This window comes from Hipposideros armiger, unplaced genomic scaffold, assembly GCF_001890085.2.
Source record: "Hipposideros armiger isolate ML-2016 unplaced genomic scaffold, ASM189008v1 scaffold_6, whole genome shotgun sequence".
Lineage (NCBI taxonomy): Eukaryota > Metazoa > Chordata > Mammalia > Chiroptera > Hipposideridae > Hipposideros > Hipposideros armiger.
Window position 1 is genome coordinate 8,299,031 of NW_017731356.1, and position 16,585 is coordinate 8,315,615.

Below are 16,585 nucleotides of genomic sequence, written 5' to 3' on the forward strand. Positions count from 1 at the left end.
TGCTTGCCTGCAGACTAAACATCACCTGGGGCTGAGAAGGGCTGCCCCCCTGCAGGGGACAGAGAGGGCCTCAGTCACCACGAACCAGGGCTGCTTGCCATTTGTCATCACGGACACTGCCGTCTTTCTTAGAAGTGCATTATGAGAAATGTCAACCATTTCCTGTCTCTCTGTACCAACACTAGAGAGAGAAAGATAGACTGGGAGAACCAAGAAAAACAGGAGCGATCCTTTTCCCCCTTGGGCTGGGAGGAGCATCCTTGTAGGTAGTGCTTGTGAGGAAAAGATACAGTCTATGCCGCCATTGCGAGGCCACCATTTCATTCACTTTGACACCCTGGCTTGGTGGCCACCCGTCACGGAATATCTTCTTCCAACACTACTTGAACATTTTCCCTTGTCTGTTATGCTGCCTGAAATGTGGAAATTCATTTAGGTTAAGAAGTACTCCATACTAACGATACAAGTCCCTCTGGGACAGTCAACGTGAGAACACAGGCTTCAGTGTGAGACTGCCTGGAGTCAAAGCCCAACCCCATCACTGACTAATAATAATAATAATAATGATGATAAAAACATAGTGACCTTGGGCAAGTTCCTGAAACTCTCAGTGCCTCAGCTCCATCGTTTGAGGAACACAAATAATAACAGCGCCTCCCTCCCAGGATCACTGAGGCTCTGAAGTGTTGACGCATGCTTAGAATAGTGTCAGGCACACGGGAAAGCATTACGTGTCAGCTCTTGTCACACTTCCGTGTTCCTGCATCATTTAAATCAGATTTCCTTCTCCCTAATCTAGCTGAGGACCGTGTCACTGAGGGAGTAGAAGTTTGATGGGAGGACTGGGTGGGGACTTGGGGACCAGAGGAGTTGCAGGTAGGGACTGCGGGTGGGAGAGGAGTCGGAAGGAGAGGGGCGGGAATGGAGAGAGAAAGTTAAGGACGCTGCAGAGTGAAGTAAGCCTGGCTGGGATGCTACACTTGGAGCCATTGGGCTCCTAGAATAAAGGATATTAGAAGATGGAAGAGAGGAAAAGGAGAAAGTGAGAGGGTGCCAAAGTAAATAACACACATTTCAAAGCCTTGTCTTGTGTTGACTTGCATCCACAACGCGGGGAGAAATTCTTTTTGCTCCCTCTTACCCTTGGACTAGTATCATCATTTAACTACATTATGAATGAAATAGAGTGCTGTGGACAAACCTGGGATCCCAACCATCATTTATAATGTTGCAACAGGAAATATTTTCCGAGTTCCAAATAATAGGCTTCAGTGATCTTTTGGAACAGGACCCATTAGTAAGTCGGGGCCTGCCTGTTTCCTGGGGTGGGTGGGGTGGGGGAAGGCAGCAGCTGGACAGGTCAGATAGAGGGCCAGTGTTTCACAACAGAAGAAACTGGAGCTGACAGGGGTTGAGTTGTCTGGACTGGTAACACAGTTGGAACTAGAGCCCAAGTGCCCAGGTCTCTATATTTCCAGCAGAGGCCGGTGACCACCTGCATTATCTGTAGAGGAGTCTAAATGTCAGGTAAGGAGAAGGTAGACGAGGGGAGGAAAATGGGGCGGTCCTCAAGTCTCCTTCAAATCCAAGATTCTATTATTCTACACCGCCCGATTTTATGAACCATTGTTAACCAAAAATCATGCCTTTAATAAACAGCTTAGATGAAACCGGTTGTTCAGGAAGCCACTGTAATATTTTCTATTTAGGAGGCAGTAAGTAGAGAGATTAAGACCGTGAGCCTGGAGAGGGACTGCCTCAGATCAAATCCTGGTCCTGTCACTTCCTAGCTGTGTGACCTTGAACTAGCTCCTTATGTTTAATACCTCCTCTGTAGGGCTGCCATGAGGGTTAAATGATTAAGTACACATGAAGTGCTTAGAAAGCACCAGGCCCATGGGAAGCACTTGGTCAATATTAGTCGATGCTGCGTGCAGAATAGTCTATGAATGGTATGATGAGATTGGAGGTGTGGTTCCCCACCTCAGAGGAACTTAGAAACTAGCTGGGAAGAGAAAACACCTGCTTATGACACATGCCTTAGGGACAGGTACATATAAACACATCTCCTCTCACCAAGGTATACACTGTTGTATCACTAATAAAAATTAAGTAAGAATTAAGGAAAGAAAGAGAAAGTGAGCTACGACCTGGATTTGGAAGGACTTGCTGGTTTAACCACTGCGAATACTTTAATTCAAGGACTTTGGAAAAGTGATTTGTCCGTTATTGGTATGGTTAATCTTGATTCATTTTATGTTTAATGAAAACCTTCTGTGTGCCAGACACTGGGATAGTGGTAACGCAGGAATGCACATCTGAGGAGCACTTATCCTCAAGGAGTTTACGGTTGGTTAGAAGAAGTAAGGTAAAAAGTGCCATGGAAAAGACATCGCCAGTTGGCAACACAGTGGTTTACAGAAATTCTATTAATCACATAAAAAAATTTTTTTTTAATTTTCAAAAAAGGATTAGTCTTTGGTGCACAAAGGAGCCCAGATGCCAAATTAACATGAGGGAGGTCTCTTTCTTTTTGGAAAAAGCCTCCTGCGGTACAACTGGGACTAGCCTTCCTTGGGCTTTGCAGGATGCCAAATTTAATCAGGCTATCTAGAGGCTGTGGAGGCCCCACGAAATGGGCAAGAGATGAATCAGAATGATAATTTATTAAATCACCTAGCTAGACAACAGGACTGATAGCCTATACAGCCCCCCAATTCTTCTCTATCCACCCCCCTCTCCACCCCTATTCCTCCTGGCAGAGAGATTCATTTGGGGAATAAATTATAGATCAAGAGAATGATTGATGTGAGTCAGATTGATATTTTCCACTCATAAAACATTTCTGTTTTAACTACACTTTTGCATCTGGACAATTACTTTTCTAGACTCTTTACATTGTTTCTTTTTTCTTTTTTCTATTATAACATTCCTTTCTCATTTGAACAGAAATTTTTACAGTTTCCAAGTCTATAGCTCATTTTACATTGGCTACATTTTTAAAGTTGCTTCCTGATGATATTGAGGGAGGAAATTTAGTTTCTTATCAGTATGTTCTAAATCCATTATAAGATGGGATTTACATTGGAAGGCTTTCTGTGGAAAACAAATACTGGCATACTCGTAGCAGTTGAATTATAATATTTCTTTACCTGAAGAGTTCATCTTCTTCCTAACTTTTTGTCCCCATCTCTTGCCCTAGATCTTGAATACCAGTTTTAGATTTGACTTCTGTTTGCTGAGTATATAACAAATTTTATTAGTTAATTGAATAGGCACCTCAGTACCTGGTGTCTTTAACTCGTAAAATTTCCAGAGTTCTGTGCAAATCCGCTGGCTTTTTTTTTTTCCTTTCCCCTCTACAGCCAGCTAATTTCAGTTTTCTCTGCTTACTTACATTTATCCCTTTTTTTTATCTTCTAAAATTTTTTATTTGTCATCCTCTCCTCTCCCATTTTTTTTTGTCCTTTATTGTAATTTAAGGGAAGTTTGGAGCATTAGCAGAGTTTTATATTCAATTCACCAAGTTTAGAAGGTGGTCAATAAATTTGTTTTTAATTTCTCAGAAGCCCTGTTCCTCTTGTGGTTATATTTCAAAATTAATAATGTTGATAGGAAAGTACTGAAACATAAGTAAGTTTTTGCAGGTATTTCTGTTTAGATATAGCTCAGCCCTAAAGTCCATTGGTTTTAAAGTGGTTTTATTTTAGTTTCAGTGTGTATGCTAGTAACTTTTATATTATAATACATAGCAGTAAATTTAAAACGATTTTTTGAAAAATGGCTAGCATATCAGACTTTTTATTTTTGAAATCATGTTTTCTAACTGGGGTCACAATTTGAAAGTCAATCTGTAACTAATTTTGTCACCACTTGTACTTTCTCAAGTTGAATGCTCTTAACGAATAACTCCTGTGTTACAGATTTCGTGGCTTTTAAAGACAAAAATAATTGCCAGTATTCAACAATGAGTTCAAATTTGTGTATGCAGGATTAAGTCATAATTAAAGAAGTCTCTCTTGCTAAGTGAAGTCTAAATTAAATACATAATTACATAAAATATATTGGTTGATTTAACAGAAGCACTTTAAAATGCTTATGTGACTAATTTCCAGAAGGAGTAAGAACATTTCTTTCTGGAATGTGAAACCACAGATAGAATTGCATCTCTCCAGGTAAATGGACTCAGTGGTTATGAAGTAAGCTTTTCCCATCTGTAATGCGATAACCAACTTTATTACTGCACTACTATGGTACAAAATTATCTCCTGCAATATACTTTTAATACACTTGGGTGGAAAAAATGAGAAAGTGGACCTAATGCCATTTTTCCCACTTAATTTTTCCCATCATTCTAAAAGCATTTAGATTTTTTAAAGCAGTTTTACCCTGGAAGTCTTGAATAAGCTTCTGTAACCAAACTAAATTTTAGAAAATACTATTTCTCAAAATTTATTTTTAATTACAATTGACATACAATATTATATTGGTTTCAGGTGTACAACACAGTAAAAAATACTATTTTTAAATTAGACATGTATTGGGTATCACATGTCTAATTGTTCATTGTTAGCATAAAGTACATTCTGTTCAATAAGTATTTTCCAAGCTTCACTGATGTACATGACATTGTGCTGTTAATTGACAAGCATCTATGGGAAGCACAGTTTTATAGGGAGGCTGCATAGCGTGGAAACTGTGGGTCAGACTCCTAGCTTTGCTGTTGCCTCCAGCATGACATTGGGCCAGTCATTGAACTTCTCTAAGCCTCATTTTCTAAATGTGGTAAAAATATCTACCTTTCAAGGTTGTTGTGAGAAAAAATGAGGTGACATAGGCCAGGCATTTTTGTGTTGTCTATCTATTGTAAACGCTCCATGAACATGAATCCAGAGAGAGACAGAGGGCGATTGTATTGCACTTTCCAGGAGCTTACGGTCTATTGGGGGATATGAGAAATGCACACATTGGTAAAACTCTAAGTCATTATATCATGAACTGTGAGAGAGAGAAATACCAAGAACCTCAGCAGGGGTTTTGAGAAGGGAAATGTTAGTGTGCATTGGGGGTACCAATTTGCATATCCTCACGGAAGGAGCAGAGGTGGGTCTGAAGACCCTAAGGAAAATTTTGGGACAAAGAGGCCAGAGGGACAGGAAAAGGTACACTGCAATGGAGTGATAGGAGTAGGTCCATGTCTACAAGGAGAGATAATTCATTGTTTATTGAATGAATAAATCAAAGCATGGCCTGGCTAGCGTGTGGGATGGTGATGAGGTGCATCCGTAGCGTTAGACTGAGGGAGGTTATGGAGGTCCCTGGATGCCACCTTGGTAAACCACAAGGAACAACAGATGACTTTTGAGTTGGGAGGTGAGTGGGGTGGGGAAGATGTGTGACAATGAAAATAGTGATGTAGGAAAAGGTGTGTAAAAACTGCGTGTGGAGAGTAGCAAAATCTAAGAGATCAGGAGTAGCTTTCTACATACGTAATTTGGGCTCATAACTGCAAAAAATAAACTGCAAAAATAATTTTTAAGGATCAGGACTAAATGAACAGATGATAAAGGAGAGAAAAGAAGAGAGTCAAATGGTGATTCTAAAGATTGGGAGAAAGGAGACATGATGGGAACTTTGATGTTGGAGGGGATGCTGATTAAGGAATTCAAAGTTTTCAGGTCAAAAAGAAAGCAACACCTTTTTTGTTGTTGTCATTGCTTTTATAAAGATACTCATGCTTCCAGTAAAAAAACAAAAACAAAAAACCCCAGCAAACAATGGAAATATATCAAGCTGAAAAATGAAAGTCCCGTTGGGCACCCCCAATTCTGTTTTCTTGGCATAAGCAACTACTGTGATTGCTTGCACAGCTTTCTAGGCTGATTTCTATGTGCATACCAACTTAAAAGAAAAGGAAATAGAGCACTAGTGTGCACAGTTCTCCTCAACTTGTTTGGTTGTTTTTTTCCCATATTGGTACCTGTAGAGCTATCTTTTCATTGTAAGGGCATATTATAATTGTATTTCCCCACTCATGCGTTAGTTCAGTTTTGAACTTGTAAAGGTTTACCAGATGATGGAATGTCCTCACATAGATGTCATGGAGGCCATCAGACATGTGGTACAGAAGCCTAGGTAAGAAATACCAAGGGAGCAGTGAGAAATACAAGGCCAAGGTTAAGAAATACAAATGGGTAGTTACAAAATAGTCAGGGGGATGTAAAGTACAGCATAGGGAATATAGTCAATAATATTTTAATAACTATGTATGGCGCCAAATGGGTACTAGACTTATCGGGAGATCACTGCATAGATTCTATAAATGTCTAACCACTATGCTGCATACCTGAAACTAATATAAAATAATATTGAATATCAACTGTAACTGAAATTTAAAAAGAAAATATAAGGCCATAAAAGCTCCTCATATAAGAATAAGAAAAAGAGAATACAAGTCCTTTTGGAAACTCAGAGTTCCGAGGGAGAAAAAGGAAAGCGACAGGGGCTCAACAGTTGTAGAGATAGAAGTAGACTCAAGATTGTGCTCTGTCATACTAACCGGTCAAGGGCCTTGGGGTGAATCTTGAATCTCTGAGCCTGTTTCTTCATTTACAAAATGAAAGGTTAGAAACGATGAGTCTTCACTTATAAAATTCATCGTTTCTATAATTTTAACCCAAGAAATGAGACCATTTCATGGGCGAGGTCGACAATTTTAGAAAGCATGCAGGATTTTGCAGTGGGGCGGTCATTTAAAATAATTATGTTATTGTCCATGGACTGCTCACTTCTGCTGCTGATGCTATTTTTCAACTTTTACATTAAAAAAAAATCTTATTTGGAAATAATTTTAAATGTATAGAAAAGTTACCAAATACCCTTTACCCAGAGTCACCTATTGTTAACATTTCACTTGTTTTATTACTTTTGTTTTCTCTTTCCTCCCTCCCTCGCTCTCTATTTTTTTTCTTTCTTTTTTCTCAACCATACATTCATCCTAGTCCTTTATTCCTAAACACTGCAGTATTTAGGGACATAACCACACCACAGTAGTTCCCAATTTATCTAATGAATCTATGATCTGTTTTCCAATTAACCCAGTAATGTGCTTTATAGAATTTTTTCCCCTCCAGTAAAGGATCCAGTCTAGTATCTTACATGCCCTTAGTTGTCATGGTCCTTAGCTGGAATATTTTCACAGCCTTTGACTTTTATGTCATGGACATCTTTGAAGAATACACCTTCCCTCCCCGCCCACCCACCCAAAAAAACAAAAACAAAAACCCCAGCAGAACATTCTTCATTTGGGATTTATCTGATAGTTCTTCATTAAATTCCTCATTTGACTTTCTCATTTCCTCATTAGATGTGGTATCCTTTGGGTATCACCCTTGAGGCAAACAGTGTCCACCTGTCCCTCACTGGCGATGTTAATTTTGATTACTTGGTCAAGTTTTTATCCAGTTTCTCCAGTATGTAACTATAGTTTTTCCTTCCTTGCAACTAATAGGAAGTCTATAGAAGAAGTCTATGATGATGCAAATATACTGTTCCTCATCAAAATCCCTCTCTGCATTTGGCATGCATTGATGGTTCTTCTCTTATCTCTGCCACAATGGTTGCAAAATGATGATTGTCCAACTCCAGCCCTGCGTCCATATTTATGTGTCAGCATTCAACATGCTACCATAAGCAAGAGTACTCCTTCTCTATTCATTTTGCCTATTTATCACTGTTATGGATTTATGAATTCCTGTTTTTGTAAAATTCTTACCTTACTTTGAATGCAAGATACATAAAGAAACTACTGTGATGAACATTGTTGACAAAGATCCTCACCTTTCATTAACTATGAAGAGCAATGCCTAAAATTTTTAAGGAAAATATTATAGAATGCCAAAAGAATTCACTTATCTGGTAAACTCAAGTATCTAAACCATGGAGGAAAATATGAAAATAGGCAAATGGCCTTTATATGAAGTAAATGCCCCCAAATATCAGTTGTTTTAGCATTTTCTGAGGTTCTTTACTCTTATTCTATACATATATTTAAAAATATGGCGGTGCTGTAAGAGGGATGCAGCAACAGAACGGATGGCAGGAAAATCAATAATGAGTTCCATCCTGAGGAATTAGACTCACAGGCATGCTGGAACTTAGCAGGCCATGGCTGTTTATTATGGGGGAAGGGTACTAAGTACTTCTAAGTTCCTGCGGACATCTTGGTATTATAGCCTTTGATTTTAAGACACCTCTGGGTCATTAGGAATAGGTTCAGCTCTGCTGTGTTCTATTTAGTTGAAGGCAGAGAAAGCGGTGATGTTTCAGAAAAAAAAATCAATATAAGTGGTTTAAATAAACCGTTTCTAGTGTTTTAAGATGCAAACCTCAGTTATCTAGATCATCTGATTATGTTCAGTCTCTCACTGGCCGATTTCGTGATTCTGTCAGATAAATGAGGCATTACTGAAATTGCCTTTAAAGTTAATATTGAAAATTATTCGTTCATGCCAACATTTATTTGTACACTAGCTGGTCTATTGGTTTCAGAGAAACATTAATCACCACTAAGTAAATACATCCTTGCTGATCCGTGTCCTACACAGAGTTGCCCTTGTGAGAAAACAGCTCGATCGTAAATTAAGGCCTGATGCCTTTTGAAGGTTGATGCTCATATTTGAATGGACTGGTGATTATTTTTGTTCTTGGTGTCTTAATATATGTGGCATGTCTCTCTTGAGTGGGCATCGTGGCAGGCTCTCCTTGTAACTTGGCGTCACACATTCTCTAACATTCGAAGTCCTCCTGTACATCCTTCCCCTCAAAGTGGATTTCAGGTATGCTATTTTGCCTATATTTTAAATCAGAATAATGCAAACATACATGAAAAATTTTTTGAAATGTCCACCCTTTATCTATAACTATATCTATATATTTGAAGAAAGAGATTGAAGTTTAGAGAAATTATAGAGATATATGTTATTACTGAAATTCTGTTGGTTGTAATAGAATTAGGTGTAACTGAAATAATGCACTTCCTTACCTCACCAGTTTTTGTTTTGACAGCTGTAATGAGTTGTGTTTTTGCAGTGGTGATCTCCTGTCTTAGAAACTGCTTGTTCTATATCTGAATTAGTTCCTTGGCTTACCCTTTGAAAATAATTCTGATGAATAGTAATAAAACTGCTACATAATGGGGATTCCTCTGAAACGACTTTTAAGCATATTGAATTCTTATTGATTTCTATTTCATATAATGGCATTTCTATTTTATATATTAGTACTTTTTATTATACTAAGGCTTTGCATATTTTTGTCTTTTGGCAAAAGCAAATGGAATACATAAAGCAGCTTACAGAATTTAACTGTGATTAAAGATTCTCTGATAAGGAAATTTTGCTGTTGGTCCCTCTTTAAGTGTAAAAAGCCATTGTTTTTATTTGCACATCAATAAATAGGAAGGGACATTGACTTTCTTAAATAATTCCCAAGCTATGAGAAAAAAAAAAGACATTGAAATGAACTTTTTCCTGTATTTTTAATACACAAATTCTTAATATTACCAAGTTCAAAAATTTGAACTTAACACAACTCTAAAGGTTAATAAAGTATTATTTTATGGGTTATCAACATCAGAAACAGATTTTGAGTAATTATTCTAAACTCAGAAATTCAGCAGTATAAGAATTTAGTATATCCATGGCCTAGCTTTGTGAGTCACATGGCTTTTTCTCGTCAAAGTCCAAATGAAACTTCACTGCCCTTACAGTAAACTGTGAAAATTATTGGCAGATGTAGGAACACAGGCTTATTTGCTTTTATGAAACTCTAATTCAAGTTTAAAGTAATTGCAAGACATTTATACAAAATAGAATTCCCTGTTGTTCCTCTGTTTTCCTATTTTAATTAAGAGCAGTGATAAAGGGATATAGTAAAGAAATAGCCCATAATTATAATATATAAATATATGTATAATTATTGTATGTATTGTTGGCACACAGCCAACCACCTTTTCCTTAATCCCTTACTAACACTTAAAAAAAACCCTAAACATTTACCAAACTTGATAAATTGTTTTTTTCCTCCAAGTGCTAATTCTGTTTGCCTGTTGTTTCTTAGGGACTTAAAGCAATTAACTTCTATGGGAAAATTCCTGTATATATAATACATTTCCTCCCTTTTTACCAGTAGTCTGTTTTCCTTTTTTTTTTTTTTTTGGTCTATTCTTATTTGAAAATTGTTTGGTTTTTTTCTTTTTCTTCTTCTTTTGGTTTCTTCTTCTCCCAGTGATTTCATCATGATTCTTGTCAAGATTTTGAAAGTAAAATGGAATGAAAATGAAAAACCATGAACTTTGCCTATCCTTGTTTTTTCATTTTTGTTTTTCAACTTACCTTTGAGTGGTGGGGAGAAGTAATCCTATTTAAGAGAAGGCGGTTGAAAGGCATTCCAACTTCCCTAACTATAATAGAATAAAATGCTATGATAAAAGGCAGTCAAAGGAGGAAATAATTAGCGTTCTTCCCTATACAAGATTAATCAGTTCTGTTAAGTGGTTATTAAAGAAAGGAAAGAAACCAAATGGGAATAATTTTGTTCCTTTCATGTTTTCTACCTAATGCTAGTACCCAGTATTCCTTCCACATGCTACTCCATAATGCCTAGAGAGTTACAGGTCATCAAATAATCATCTATTTGCAAATGGTCTAATGACAGCATAATACAAAGGTGGCTCACTTACAACGTTCCATTTATAGTCACATGGTATCAAATGATGCTAATTTTAAGTAGGCCACCCTACAGAGTGCACCCTCGGTGACAACACCCTTCCACCATTTCTACCAAATCCATTCCTTTTTCATTCCCAGGAAATATTTAATATTTCAGAATCTTGTTCGAGCATTGATGTGAAAACACTGCTCACCTGCAGCTCATCAATCTGAGACCCAGGGGGTTGCCACATTTCTGTCATTTGCTCATTAAGCCAAGGGCCGTAGCCTGCATAACACAAAGGCCTACTTCTAACACTTTCCGAATCTTAACGTGGGCGAGTATTGATCACCCTCATTTACGATCCTAGGGCAGTGGAGTGGCTCTTGACTTTTGGAGCCCCCTCCCTGGTCCGCAGCGACTTCTAAAGACACCCCTGGCGCGGGCAGGGCAGTTATTCAATCTGGGGGACCAAGTGTTCTCAGACTTAAGGTGAGGTGCCGTTGCTGCAGCCGACAGACGGCACTGGATTTCACCGTGGAGGGTCCCCAGTGGGGAGGGGGTGTCCCACCTGTCGGCCCTCCTACCCCTCCCTGTTCCATCGTTTGGCCAGTAGCGGGCGGAGAGGCTGCGGCGCGCGGCCCCCAGCGCCAGGCGACAGTTGGGCTCCGCCGGGCAGGAGCGCGGCGGGCGGGGCGCGCGCGGGGAAGACCCTGTCCGCCGCGGCGCACGGGCCCGGCGCGAGCGCGCTCGGTGGTGGTGCGCCCGGCCGGCTCTCCTCCCCCAGCCCGGGGCGGACGGGGTGGATCCAGCTCACTCCCCTCCCCCGAGCGGCCGCGGCGGGCGCTGAATGAGAGACGCCGACTCCTCAGGTCGCGGAGCGCTGTCCTAGGCGGCGGCGGCGGCGGCGGAGCGGCGTGAGGCCGGCGGCGTCTTTCCATCCTTCGAGGCGACGGCTGGGGCTACCCAGGTCGGTGCCCTGGCCGCGGGCCCGGTGCGGAGCGTCGCCGGGCAGTGCGGGGGAGGGAAGGTGGGTGCGCGGCGCCCCCCGGGCGGAGCGGAGCCGCAGCGGCGGCGGCGCGGGGAATGGCGGCGGCTCCGGCGCTGCAGCGCATTGAACTCCCGGCCGCGGGCCCCGGGCCGCTGGCCCTCGGCGTGGGGAGGGGGCGGCGAGGCTCGGGCTGCGGGAGGAGGGCGCCGGGGACCCCGGGCCGCACCTCCTTTGGCGACTCGCTCTCCGAGTCAGAGGGTGGCTGTGGTGTCCTCGCTTCGGGTCCCTGTCCCGGGGGTGCGGCGTCACCCCCCCCCCCCAACACACACACGCACACCGCCCCCGTGCCTGCCTCGCCTGGCTCTCCCTCCTGGTGGCGGAAACCCCCAGCCTGCACTCGCGCTGCCCCGGCCGTGGCTCAGCCTCGCTCCAGGTGAGCCGGCGCGAGGACCGCGGAGCGGGCCACACCCCCTCCCCGGCCGGGCCGCTGCGCCCCCGGAGCCTGGCCCCCGAGCCGGCCGCCTGCGAAGCGCGCACCGGCGGTCAGGGTGACCTGTTGCGGAGCGGCCCCCGCAGCCCCAGTCGCCCGCCAGCCTCGGACCCGGAGCGGCTGGTCCTGCGCTGGCCTCGAGCGCCCGGGGCGCACAGTGGGGCCGGGGGGCGCTGCCGAGGTCAGGTTGCTGTACAACGAGGAGCGGGCGGATTGAAAGGAGACTCGGACGGCTCTGATCAAACACTTGCAAAGCCGGGCTATCTGTCTGCAAATATCCGGAATTCCATTGCAGTATCGGATTAGGTTGGCTCATAAACACCATGCTCAGGAGGTGACTTGGGAGCAATCCGAGCCCCGAGTGTGGAGCTCCTATCTGGAAAAGAGCCGTAAACCTGTGCGGGGCTAAATTACCCCCCTAGGTGCTCCCCTTGAAGCTTTGTTTCCCCCTGTAGCTGCGTGTTGTGTAGACGCTGGCTAGTTTCAGTGTACGTGGGCGTGTTTGGGAAGAAGCTGCGAGCTGATAGGAGGTACCTTAGTACAAATGTTAATTTGTTTGAACTGGGAGGGGTGAGGGAGGAGGAAGACAAGGGCACTGATGTTAGCTATGGAGGAGGGGCGATGGAAACACTAAATTTCTGTTTAAGAAAGCGCTACAAAGAAATATACCCAGTGTTTAAGACCATAAAGGAGGAAACCCAGGCAGCAGTTAATTGAGCTTTATCTTTTATGTGCCCTGGATTTTTAATCAACGCTGAAGTTGTTATGGAGAGCCCATGTTTTCACACAAGTGTTTATGAGTAGATTCTGGTGTTTTTCTCTACTCGTTCTCAGATTGATTTGTTCAAGCCTCTTTGAAGATGACAGAGTTTTGGGAAACTTTTCGATCCGTGCACGCATAGTATTGCAGTCACAGATCATAGCTTGGTGGCCATAAAAGCCTGTTCCACCCAGATAATTATACAAGTGCTGTAGAATCACACATATGTTTATTACTGTTACTGCTGAATATCTTACTGGAGACGGTAGAATTATGAAGGAAGTTATCCAAACAGTATTATTTTAATAAATTAACCTTTAACTCGAACTTTGTAGGCATAAAGTTTATCATCTAATTTCAAAGATTTGGAAAATAATCTTACTAGCTTAAAGATCAAATGTAAGGATGTTAGATGCCTTTTTGGATAAATAATTACAATGTAATTTATGTTAAGCAGATTGTTTTCTTTCTTTGAAATTCAGTATAATAATTTTGAAACGCTAAGATCTACCTTTCCCCCACTTTATTCTATCTTTTACTGAATTAAAGAATTTGACTTCTTGAAAAATACCCAGGGTGGGACTCTGGAAGCTGTTCACTTGCCCAAATGATTCCAGATGGCAACTGAACTGAAGTTTGAAAGCATGATTGAAGCATGCTTTTCTGAGATATATATTTAATATCAGAAAGAACACACCAAAATTGCCTGAGAGAGAAATCTAAAAAACTGGTTTGTGAATGTTTTGTTCTGTGCACTCCTATTACACATGTGAGTAATATGTTGGTGTGTGTGTTTAAGTACCGAGTAACATGTCTTTTTCAGTTTATTATATCATTACAGTTGAGAGAGTAGTTGTTTGTAATGAATGATGGATATATAGGTGAAATTGTTCTGTTGCAACTTAAAACAGTTAAGCTTTTGTTCCTAGGCCAGTTCATTTGTCCGTTCATTCATTCATTTATTCATTCATTCTACACACATTTATTGAGTACCTACTTGGTGCCAGTAAGTTGCCTAGATATTGGAGTTACAACAAAGAAAAAGACAGGTCTATGCCCTGATGGAGTTTAAAGGGTAAGTGAGCAAATAGTCTATGACTTCATTGTCAGTCAGATAACACTGTTTAATGTTAGTTTAAGAAGTAAAAAACTACTCTGATGAGTTTTTTTGGTTAAGGATATGGTTTGTGTTTCTCCTTCTAAGAATAGTGGGAATTATTACTTAGTGAACCGAAGCAGTAAGACAGTTGCTTTAAAAATATGCCAATGTTTATATACATTGGGTATCTGGTTCCTAAGTATAGCAAAAATAAACATTCTACCTGAAGTCAGATGATGCACAGTTTACTTGTGGTTAAACAGCTTTATTCTTTTGGTTTATATAGTTAAATGAAACGTTTGCCAAAAATATTCTCTCGGCACTTGTTTATAAGGGAGTCTTAATTTTTTTAAGTCTAAATTTTAAAAAAGTCATCTTTCTTCTGGCTGTGTGTGTGAGTGGACCAATGTCCTATTATTCTTCCATAGAATCTGATAACCATTAATTGCTAAAATCAGAAAAGTTTGACTGAAAGTGATTGTCTTATTTTTGTAAAATACGACACACATTGGTGTAGTTCTTTACACGTTACAAAGCTTTTAAAAAAATAGATTATTAATACTTAATATTTTGGTACTTTTCATTAACAGGACTGCCAGTAATTACCATTGACCCTAATGGGGTCATTACCTCCATTTTAGATGAGGAAACAGGCTTGGAGATGTTAAGCACACAGGTGCCCAAGAAGCAAACAGTGAGCAGAAACCCAGGTTGTAGCTCTTACTGTACATAATGCTATGCTCCACTTGGGAGTGTAGAACCTGGTGGCGACAGCATCAACTTCCAGTGCTACAGTTCAGCATACAGCACTGCTGCTAGTTTGCTTTTCCAGCAATTTCTAAATTACCTGTAAACTTTAAACCCAACTATTAATTGAAATTTAATTAATTGAATTGGTTTTCTTTTTGTGAATTAAACTTTCAAACCTATTTAAATCCAAAAGTATTGCTTTTTTTGCTGTATTAAAAGAGCTTGTATTTACTTTTAGAAGTGTTTTGAGAATAAGATGTGTTAAAATCAATCCTATTTTTTGAATACGAGGTTTTTATTGTATAACAGCTGCATTTGGAATAAAATTGTCACTTCAATCTGAATACAGCATTTTTAAAGTTACTCAGTTTTCAATGAAAAGAGTTCAAACAGCTTGAAACTCTACCTCAGCCTGAGTGAGGTTCCTTGGAGAGTAAAGTGAATGTATTGCATTACCCTATAGATTGTTTCTTTAAATGTGGGTTATTCCCATTGGTTTAGGGTTCCTCTTTTGTGAGAGAATGAAGATTAGATGTGATAAATTTCAGTAACTTGGAATTAGTCTGGAATCTTTCTTAATGTCTTGAGCTTTTGACTTAGGAAAACTTTTAACTACATAATAGGAATAAAACACTAGAATTTGAAATGTGTGACATCTATGGAAAGAAAAAAGTTTGAGTATACATTTACCCAGCCACTTGAATAAGTAATAGCTAGTTAGGGATACAGGAAGAGGTTGAGGGTGCCTGGCAATTGATGTACGCCACTACAGAGAGCTTCTGGTACTAGCTCTTAAATGATACATTGCTTTGAAGTATGAGAGTCTTAAAATGAAGCTCTCACCTTGAACTTAATTGAAGCCCTTCTGTTACTTTACTTACATGACCTTTTCTCAAAACAGACTCTTCTTTTTAGGTTGATTTCCTTTTAGTGGATTCTTGGAGAGCCCTTTGTGAAAACCCTACCTAAATAGCACCCCCATCACATTCTACCCTTACCTTTATTTTTTCTTCACAACATTAATTTATCTGACATCATAGCATAGATTATTATCTGCTTCCTTCTGGTTGTAAGCTTCATGAGGGCAAGGACGTAGTTTTGTTCACTTTGTATTCCTAGCACCTAGAAAAGTACCTGGCACACAGTCAATGCCCAGATAGTATTTGTGGGGGTGAGTGAGTTCATTGGTATTAAGTGGTACAAAAACCACTAGTTTTGTTTGTTTTAAGAAATCACATTAGTTTTTTACTTCAAATAATATAACTATTCAGGTAAGAAGAAAATTATACAAGACTTATACTGAAAATCATCACCCCCTGCTTCATAGCTTTCTCTCCTAGGTCCTGCTCTCAGAAGGTACTCTCCTTTTTTTTTTTTTAGCCGAGCCATCCTGCCACCTGTTGGCAGCTCAGCTCGGGCCAGGAATCGAACCGGGAACCTTTTTGCTCAGAGCTCGTACTCTTGAGCGAGCTCTTAACCAACTGAGCCACTCGGCTGGCCCGAGGTCCTGCTCTCAGAGCAACCATTTTCAATACTTTTAGCTGATTCTGATGTTTACTTCCACATTTTAAAATATTATTTGTTTTCAATTTTAGGTATTATATATTGACTTCCTATTGTAGAAGATGATTCTATGCTTTAGGATTCTTACGCCACCTGGAACTTTCTCTCCCGTGTGGTTATATCATATTTGGTTAAATCAGTGTTCATTGTTGACATTATGATGACTTTGTAAATATGTTCACCATTGAACCTATGATTATATTTCTTGGAGTTAAAATTTTT

The 16,585-nt window shown here is 40.4% G+C and overlaps 1 protein-coding gene across 4 annotated transcripts in view; it reads left to right on the forward strand.

Moving 5' to 3' along the window:
* The first annotated feature begins 1,460 nt into the window (after window positions 1-1,460).
* The window catches only part of RALGPS2 (Ral GEF with PH domain and SH3 binding motif 2), a 142,701-nt gene continuing 127,576 nt past the window's right edge, over window positions 1,461-16,585 (forward strand). For 2 of the 4 annotated variants that reach the window (XM_019646494.1, XM_019646513.1), the window contains exon 1: window positions 11,503-11,680. The gene's annotated coding sequence lies outside the window, so the exon portion shown is untranslated. Of the gene's footprint in view, window positions 1,528-11,502; window positions 11,681-12,385; window positions 12,722-16,585 lie in introns of those variants that run through there. The other 2 variants (XM_019646499.1, XM_019646507.1) reach the window with 2 other exon arrangements.